A 10109-nucleotide genomic window follows, 5' to 3' on the forward strand; every position below is an offset into this window, starting at 1 on the left:
CGTAGTGATGCTTTCTAAGGCCCGCTTGACTTTGCATTCCAGGATGTCTGGCTCTAGGTGAGTGGTCACACCATTGTGGTTATCTGGGTCATGAAGATCTTTTTTGTATAGTTCTTCTGTGTATTCTTGCCACCACTTCTTAATATCTTCTGCCTCTGTTAGGTCCATACCATTTCTGTCCTTTATTGAGCCCATCTTTGCGTGAAATGTTCCCTTGGTATCTCTAATTTTTTTGAAGAGATCTCTAGTCTTTTCCATTCTATTGTTTTCCTCTATTTCTTTGCACTGATCACTGAGGAAGGTTTTCTTATCTCTCTTGCTATTCTTTGGAACTCTCCATTCGAATGGATATATCTTTCCTTTTCTCCTTTACCTTTTGCGTCATTTCTTTTCTCAGCTATTTGTAAGGCTTCCTCAGACTACCATTTTGCCTTTTTGCATTTCTTTTTCTTGAGGATGGTCTTGAGCAGTGCCTCCTGTACAATGTCACGAACCTCTGTCCATAGTTCTTGAGGCACTCTGTCTATCAGATCTAATCCCTTGAATCTATTTGTCACTTCCACTGCATAATCGCAAGGGATATGATTTAGGTCATACCTGAGTGGTCTAATGGCTTTCCCTACTTTCTTCAGTTTAAGTCTGAATATTCATGGTTAATTTCCTTTAGGATGGGCTAGTTTGATCTCCTTGCTGTCCAAAATACTCTCAAGCGTCTTTTTCAGCCCCACAGTTCGAAAGCATCAATTTTTTTTTTTTTTTTTTGCTGAGCCTTCTTCAGGGTCCAACTCTCACATCTTTACATGACTACTGGAAAAACCATAGCTTTGATTATGGACCTTTGTCAGTGAAGTGATGTCTCTACTTTTCAATATGCTGTCTAGGTCTGTCACAGTTTTCCTTCCAAGGAGCAAAATGCATATAATAATTGAATAAAATATAAGCAGTACATATGTTAATTTATATAATATTCCTGTATCTGTATATAGATATGCATACCTGTGCATATGCACACATGCACATACACATCTATCTGTAAAATCATCCTCGTCAGGCTCAAAATTCTGCAATGGATTCACATCATGGTGGCCAGCCCCCAAGATGACCTTCACTCCACACCCCCCCATGCCCTTCCACAATGAACAGGGCTGAGCTGTGTAACCAACAGGATTTTGCAGAAATGATTGCAAGTCCATGGCTAGGATATCAGAGACACCATCCTCTGTGGGATCACTCAGTCCTCTAGAGGAACTCAGCACTGAGTCAAAAGGTCATTGCAGCCACCTCATGGTGAAATCTACGAGGCAGGGAGGCCTTATGCCGGCAGCTAGAGAGGAACTGAATCTTCCTCCCATAGTCTGACAGTCATGTGAATAAACCACCCCATAAACAGCCCTCCCATCTGAGCTGAGTTTTCAGAGGATGATGTCCTGTCCACAGCTTGACAGCCACCTCAAGGGAAATACCAAGACAGAAGCACCCATCTAAACCATTCCTGACCCAGAGAAACCATGTGAGATAAGTATTTACCATCCTTCTAAGCTACAGGCAATGAATACACAAAATAGATCAAAATCCAATGTCATTACAATGGCCTCTTTTCTTCCTCTGGTCTTATCGCTGACTATTCTTCTTTCTGATGCTGAAGCTGAAACTCCAATACTTTGGCCACCTGATGCGAAGAACTGACTCATTGGAAAAGACCTGATGCTGGGAAAGATTGAAGGTGGGAGGAGAAGGAGACGACAGAGGATGAAATTGTTGGATGGTATCACCGACTCGATGGACATTAGTTTGAGTAAACTCTGGGAGTTGGTGATGGACAGGGAGGCCTGGCGTGCTGCAGTCCATGGGGTTGCAAGGAGTCGGACACAACTGAGCTACTGAACTGAACTGAATTGATTCTTCCCATTGCTCACTCTGTTATAGTCCCATTGGCTTCCTACAGTTCAGTTCAGTTCAGTTCAGTCGCTCAGTCGTGTCCGACTCTTTGTGACCCCATGAATCGCAGCATGCCAGGCCTCCCTGTCCATCACCAACTCCCAGAGTTTACTCAAACTCATGCCCACCGAGTCGGTGATGCCATCCAGCCATCTCATCCTCTGTCGTCCCCTTCTCCTCCTGCCCCCAATCCCTCCCAGCATCAGGGTCTTTTCCAATGAGTCAACTCTTCGCATGAGGTGGCCAAAGTACTGGAGTTTCAGCTTCAGCATCAGTACTTCCAATGAACACCCGGGACTGATGTCCTTTAGGATGGACTGGTTGGATCTCCTTGCTGTCCAAGGGACTCTCAAGAGTCTTCTCTAACACCACAGTTCAAAAGCATCAATTTTTCGACGCTCAGCTTTCTTCACAGTCCGATTCTCACATCCATACATGACCACTGGAAAAACTGTAGCCTTGACCAGACTACCAAAACCCCCAAACCTCTACAGGTCTATCCCTGCCATTCTCTCTGCCCACCGATATCCACAGGGTTCACTCTCTCACATGCTCCATGTCTTTGCTGCAATGTCCCTTCTTCAGGGACGCCTTCCCGAAAGCCCAGGCTGGAAATGCCCACCCACCCCAGCCATCCCCTCACCTGGCTCTGTTTTTTATGCTGTCAGGTTTGTGGGGTTTGTTACAACAGTCACAGGAAGCTAATACAGATGGTTGATTAAGTGGACTGGATCAATGGGAAAGTGGGTGATTGGAGGGATGGGTGGATTGTAGGATAAATGGGAAGAGGGAATCGATAGAATGGATTAAAGAATGAAGGACCTTACGGGTGGATGAATGGATAGTTGAATGGATGGAGCTTTGGTCAGCTGGAAGAGTAGCTAAAGAAATGATGGTTGGGTAGATAGGCAAGTGGATGGTTGAGTGGATAAATAGCTAGTTGGATGAATGCATGAAGGCAAGAATATATACACAGATGAAAAGGTGGGTTGGGCGGGAGTTTGGATGGATGGACGTGTGGATGGGCATTCAAGCAGGAAACATGACACGCTGGGGAAGAATCAGATTTATTATTTTATTTTAAGGGTTTATTTATTTATTTATTGACTGTGGTTTTTCTTGCTGCTCAGTTGTGGCAGTCAGGGGCTACTCTTCATTGCTTCACATTGCAGTGGCTTTTCCTGTTGCAAAAGACAGGCGCCAGGGGCTTTAGTAGCTGCATCATATAGGCTCAATAGTTGTGGCACATGGGCTTAGCTGTCTGCCCCCTCCTGCCCCCACCCTCGCCCAGTATGTGGGTTCTTCCCAGACCAGGGATTAAACTGGTTTCCCCTTCAATGCAAGGCAGATTCTTAACCACTGGACCACTGAGAAAGCCTTCTTATTTTATTTTTTAAATTGAAGTCTAGTTGAATCACGATGTTGTGTTAGCTTCAGATGTACAACAAAGTGATTCAGTTATTAATATATATATATAATATATATAATTCAATATAACTATAAATAAACATAAACATAAAATATAATTATATTTATTCCTTTTTGGGCATTGGTTCCTTCTTTTTCATGGCCTAGTAATATTCCACTGCATAAACATACTGCTCTTTATCCTTTCGTCTATCAATGGACACGCTGATTGCTTCCATGTCTTGGATATTGTAAACAGTGCTACGAAGAACATTGGGATGCATGTATCTTTTCAAATTATACTTTTCTCTGGATATATACCTAGGAGTGGAATTGCAGGATTATATGGTAGCTCTGTTTTTATTTTTTTCAGGAACCTCCATGCTGTTCTCTGTAGTGGCAATAGCAGTTTACATTCTCTCCCAACAGCGTAGGAGGAAGAATCAGATTTTAGAACCAGACAGAGCTGGGTTCTGACCCCAGCTCCCCATGGTGATATTGTACAAGCCTGGAAGCCAAGGTGGATCTCCATTCAAGAAAGAACTTACTTAACTATGAGAAGTGTATTTGGCCAACTGCCCCCAGCTGCACTACTTGTAACTAGTTTGTTTTGGTTTTTTTAATCAAGTTTCTTTCCAGGCAGCCCCCAACCAATGACTAAGCCTTAGGGTGGGGGCCGTGCTAGGGCCTGGCCACTTCCATCCAATGTGGGACTCATCTAATAGCAATCTCTCTTGTTTTTCCTTTTTTTCCTTCTCCTTCCCTTCCCCGCCCTTCTCCCCCTCCCTCTGAAAGTGAAGTGTTAGTAGTTCAGTCCTATCTGACTGCCGCCAGGCTCCCCTGTCCATGGCATTCTCCAGGCAAGAATACTGGAGTGGGTTGCCATTTCCTTCTCCAGGGAATCTTCCCAACCCAGGGATTAAACCTGCATCGCTTATGTCTCCTACATTGGCAGGCGGGTTCTTTACCACCAGCGCCAACTGAGCTGAGGCCCTCCCTCCCTCTACTCCTCCCTGTTTCTTTCTTGATCTCTCTCTTTCTCCCTTTTTTTTTTTTAACTTTGAATTGAGATAAAATTCAGGCAACACAGGACTTCCCTGGTGGTTCAGTGGTTGGGACTCAGCTTCCACTGCAGGGGTCACTGGTTCTGCCCCTGGTGGGGAAACAAATCCCACATGCACGCTGTGTGGCCAAAAAGAAAATGAAAAGAGAAACAATTCACAGAACACAAAATCATTCCCTTTAAGTATTCTAAGTAGCATTTAGTACAGTTAGTCTTGTGCCGCCATCATGTCTATCAAGTTCCAAACATTTTCACCACCCTGAGAGGAAGTGATTAAGCAATCACTCCCCACCCATCCGACAACCGCTAATCTACTTTCTGTTCCTATGGATTTGTCCACAGTGAATCTTTGCACTGCCTCTCCCCTCAGGCTGAGGGATCTTGCAGTTGCATGGTCTCAGGCTCTTCCTAACTATACCATCCTCCTGCCTTTCCTTTCACAGGTGGCAGAATGACTTCCTGCCTCCTCCTGTTCTTCCTTACATTTATCTTTCACTTGTTCAGTGGCTCAATCGTGTCTGACTCTTTGTGACCCCATGGACTGTAGCACGCCAGGCCTCCCTGCCCATCACCAACTCCTGGAGCTTGTTCAATCTCATGTCCATCAAACTGGTGATGCCATCCAGCCATCTCATCCTCTGTCACCCCCTTCTCCTCCTGCCTTCAACCTTTCCCAGCATCAGGGTCTTTTCCAATGAGCCAGCTCTTTACATCAGGTGGCCAAAGTATGGGAGCTTCAGCTTCAGCATCAGTCCTTCCAGTGAATATTCAGGGTTGATTTCCTTTAGGATGGACTGATTGGATCTCCTTGCAGTCCAAGGGACTCCCAAGAGTCTTCTCCAGCACCACAGTTCAGAAACACTGATGTCATCCCAATAAATCCCTTGCATCGCTGACGCCACAGCAGCATCTGCTTCCTGGAAGAGCCGGCCACGCCACAAGCCTCTTGCTCTGAGCTCCAGCTCCCCACCCTACGGAGCAGCCCAACCTCTCAGGGGTGCAGGAAGCTGTGTGGGGGTTCTGAACACCTCCTGGAGGAGCCGTCAACTGAAGACCGAACCGTGTGCTGCTTTCGCTATGTGCCAGGACCGCTCAAGTCCCTCCATGAACTCACTCCTTATATATAAACATGTCCTGTGTGTGTGTGTGTGTGTGTGTGTGTGCCCGCGCGCGCGCTCAGTCACTTCAGTCGTTGCGTCTGACTTTTTGCGACCCTATGGACTGTAGCCCGCCAGGCTCCTCTGTCCATGGGGATTCTCCAGGCAAGAGTGCTGGAGTGGATTGCCATTTCCTCCTCCAGGGGATCTTCCCGACCCAAGGATGAAACCCACGTCTCCTGCATTGCAGGCAGATTCTTTACTGTTGCGCCACCGAAGAAGCCCATATGTGTGTGTGTGCACGAGTATATTATGTATTTATTTAATTTTGGCTGCTCTGGGTCTCCACTGCTGTGCGGGCTTCTTGTCTAGCTGTGGCGTGGTGGGGGGCGGGGTACTCACTTTTGCGGAGCACAGGCTCTAGGCGTGAAGGCTTCAGCAGTTGTGACTCCTGGGCTCTAGAGCACCGGCTCAGTAGTCGTGGCTCGCCGGCTTTGCTGCTCTGCGGCCTGTGGGATCTTCCCGGACCAGGGCTGGAGCCCGCGTCTCCTGCACTGGTAGGCGGATTTTTTACCACCGAGCCATCAGGGAAGCCGGGTGGACTCGCTCCCAAACCTCATGACGGAGGAACCATTATGACCCTCGCTTTTATAGATGAGAAGACAAACGCCTGGAGGCCTCCATCCCCGAAGTGGGCGATTTCCCTTTTCTGGAGAAAATGATCCGACCACGGAGTGGAAGGGAAAGATTCCTGAAAGCGAAAGTGTAGTATGGTCTCACCCAGAGGAGGACCTCTGGGGCCTCCTCCCCTCAGCTGAACCAGGGTAGCAGAAAGATCCAGAAGATTCCAGGCCCCCAGCCTGCACATGGACATGGGCAGAGCCTGGTGCCCACATTAAAAGCAGCCCCCAGAGCTACCTTTCCCTGCCCCTGGGTCCTTGCAGGGGTGTCCTGAGGCTGCTACAGGCACTGCAGAGGACACACGTCAGCCTAGCCTCTGTGCCGATGTGGGCATGTGGGTACCAAGGCCCAGACCATGGGAAGTGTGTGGGGGGGTGTTCTTGCCTAGGATCACCTGGAGGTCGGCATCTTTGTTTCCTTTTGATAGAGACACAGGAGGGACTCCCCTTGTGGTCCAGTGGCTGAGACGCCACACTCCCAATGCCGAGTGGGCCTGGATTCCATCCCGGGTCAGGGAACTAGATCCCACACGCCACCACCAAGACTTCTCAGGCCCCCACTAAAGACCCCACATGCTGCAACTAAGACCGGTGCAGCCAAATAAGTGAATAAATATTTTAAAAAGAAATTAAGCCATAAGCTGGGATACAGAGAAGTTAGTAACCTAAGATGCATTAAAAAAAGAAAGAAAGAAAGAAAGAAAGAGGAGCAGGAATGAGACAGGCACTAGCACAAATGGGGCAAGGTGTGTGTGTGTGGGTCGCTGCTCCCGGCAGGGGTGAGCAGTGGGTAGTGTCCAGCACCCCCACCCCACTCCCCTCCCTGGGTTGTGTCCATCCTGATCTCCAGGACGGGTGGCAATGGTACCTTCCACGGCGAAAGGGACTTTGCAGATGAGGTTAAATTAAGGGTCTTGAGATGGGGAGGTTGTTCTGGATTTTTAGGGTGAGCCCAACATAACCACAGAGTCCTCACAAGTGCCAGAAGGGTCAGAGTCAGAGAAGGGGGTGTGGTGACGAAGTACCTCTCACCGTGCAAAGGGAGGTAGGCACCCCAAGCCAAGGGATGTGGGCACCACCAGAAGCTGGGAAAGATGAGGAAACGGGTCCTCCAGAAGGAACACAGCCCTGACCGCCCCTTGATTTCAGCCTACGGGGACAAAGACTCGTTTCCGACTTCTGACCTCTAGAACCAGAAGCTAATAAATCTGTGTTGCCTTAAGCCACTATGCTTGTGGTTTACTGGTACAACCGTTGCAGTGCTCTCTACGGGCACCCAGCTCTTAACTGGCAGAGGTGGAATTCGAAACCAATCTCACGGAGCTGCTTGCGGAGTTGAAAGTTCTGGATCTTCTGGGGTATCGCTTAGAGGTGTGAAGTGTGGAATTATTCCAGGTGCTTCATCCTCAAGTTCGCTGGGCTGTATGTGTGTGTGTGTGTGTGTGTGTGTGTGATGTAGAAGTGAGTCAAGAAACCAGGAATTCTACTTTCATGAGGATTAGGGGATCTGGTGAATAACTCCAGCACTGACAACTCAGGCTGTCGTGAGAATTAGTGAGTTAACCCCCGTGGAGCAGGGGAGCAGCAGGGGAGCCCAGTTAACACAGGGCAGGGCCTGACACATAAGGTGAGTTAACACGTATTACATCTCTTTCATGGCTACACACCACCAGCGTCAGCTCCTCTCTCTTCCCTGCTCAAGAACCTTCCATGGCTCCCCAGTACTCTCAGGATAACATCCAAGCCCTTTATGTGACTGAGAACTTAGGGTCCTGGCTCATTTCTCCTAGTGGGTCCCATACTCTGGAACCCAGCAGACTGCCCCCTAAGGAATGTCGCTCTCCACCTGACTCTAGAAGCATGGAGGGGTTAGCCACCGGAGTCACTAACCTTTAACCCACCTTTAACTGGAGTCACTAACCTTTAACCCACCTTTAACTGGAGTCACTAACCTTTAACCCACCTGTAACTGGAGTCACTAACCTTTAACCCACCTTTAACTGGAGTTACTAACCTTTAACACCCTTGGATGAGGTGCTCTGCACTCTGGGAAAACTGGAAGAACAGGCCTTCAGATATTTTCAGGCAAAAAATGTTACCAGCCCAAATTCTTGCACCTTCTTCTGCTTCGAAAAGCACTGAAGTCATTAACTAAGGTATCCGTGCCTTGTGACTAGCAGCAAGCTTCTAAGGAGATATCTGTTGGGTTGCCCAAATCCCTTTTGCAAAATTACTGATATGCTGGTATCAGAACCTGAGAACTCCCTGAGAGGCGGTCTCATGGGCCACAGGACTCAGCATGACCCCAGATAAAATGGAAACTCGCAGGTTAGCCGTTTCTATTTTGGTCAAAAGACAAAAGCACTCAACCCTCAGGGGCCAGGTTTCAGGAACCACCTGGGCCCTGCTGAGAAAGCCTTCCTGTAGCTCGCCTGCCTCCTCTAAGCACGGCTTGTGAGATTGTCCTAAACTTCCCCCACAGCCAGACAGGCACTGGCCACCATTGCTGGTTACCCACTTCCCCTTCTGGGCCCACCCTGCCCTGCTCTGCACTACTATAACATCTCGTGTTCTGGCTTTTTTTTTTTCTTTTTACTGCACCCTGCACCCTATGGGATCTTAGTTCCCTGACCAGGGCTCCAACCTGTGCCCCCAGCAGTGGAAGCGCAGAGTCCTAACCACTGGACCACCAGGGAAGTCCCGAGAGATCTCATTCTTCATTGGTCACTGGGCCTCCGCCTTCAAGGAATACTCGTGATCCCTGTCTGTCTGTTTCTCTGCTCTCTTGTCTTTGCTCTCAAGGAATCTGAGAGCTGAAAACCCTAGCTATTGGGGCACTTGGAAATCCTGAAGTGCAAGGGACGAGAGAAGCGGGCTTCAGAAGTCCCCGTGATGGGGGGGCGTTGATGAAATATTATTTAGCCACGGAAAGGCATGAAGCATTGACCTGTGCTACAACGTGCTATCATGCTAAATCACTTTAGTCGTGTCCGGCTCTCTGTGACCCCATGGACTGTAGCCCAGCAGGCTCCTCTGTCCATGGGATTATGCAGGCAAGAACACTGGAGTGGGTAGCCATGCCCTCCTCCAGGGAGTCTTCCCCACGCAGGGATCGAACCCATGTTTCTGACATCTCCTGCACTGGCAGGCAGGTTCTTTACCCACCTGAGAACATGGATGAACCTCAAAAACATCACGCACAGTGAGAGAAGCCAGACACGAAAAGGCACACACTATTTATATGAAATGTCCAGAAGTGCCAAATCTATAGAGAAGGGAAGCAGTTTGGATGTGGCCAGGGGAAGAGGGAATTGGGAGTGTCAGCTTAACTGGTAAGGGACTTCCTCCTGGGGTAGTGAAAAAGTTCCAGAATGAGGTAGCGGTACTGGTTTCAAAACACTGTGAATGAGCTAAATGTCCCTGAACTGTATAATTTAAAACGCTTAGGGAATTCCCTGGCCCTCCAGCGGGTAGGACCGGGTGCTCTCACTGCCGGGGGCCCCAGGTTCCATCCCTGGTCGGGGAACCAAGATCCCACAAGCCACGACGTGCCGCAAACCATAATGCAATCAAAGTCAAATAAAGTACAACTTAAATAAAGCACAATAAAATAAAGTGAAATGGTTAATCTTATGTGAATTTTATTTCAATTATAAAAATATCAAAAGAGGTGGGAGCTGAGGGAGCGGGTGGCTGGCACTTCTGGGTCTCAGGGAGGAGACGCTTCCTGTGGCTGAGGGCGGACGGGCCGGGGGCCTGGACCCTCGGGTCCTGGGGACGCAGGAGGGGGGCCGGGGCCCAGGCACCTGAGTAGTGAGAAGGGAGGAAGCCAGGAAGCCGAGAGCTGTTCTGTGGGAGAGAAAAGAAAACGGTCAGAGGAAGCAGTGGTTTTTGGGGAGGGAGGTTCTCCTGACGGGGACGTTC

The sequence above is a fragment of the Cervus elaphus genome, chromosome 4 (assembly GCF_910594005.1).
Source record: "Cervus elaphus chromosome 4, mCerEla1.1, whole genome shotgun sequence".
In the NCBI taxonomy this organism is placed as follows: Eukaryota; Metazoa; Chordata; class Mammalia; order Artiodactyla; family Cervidae; genus Cervus; species Cervus elaphus.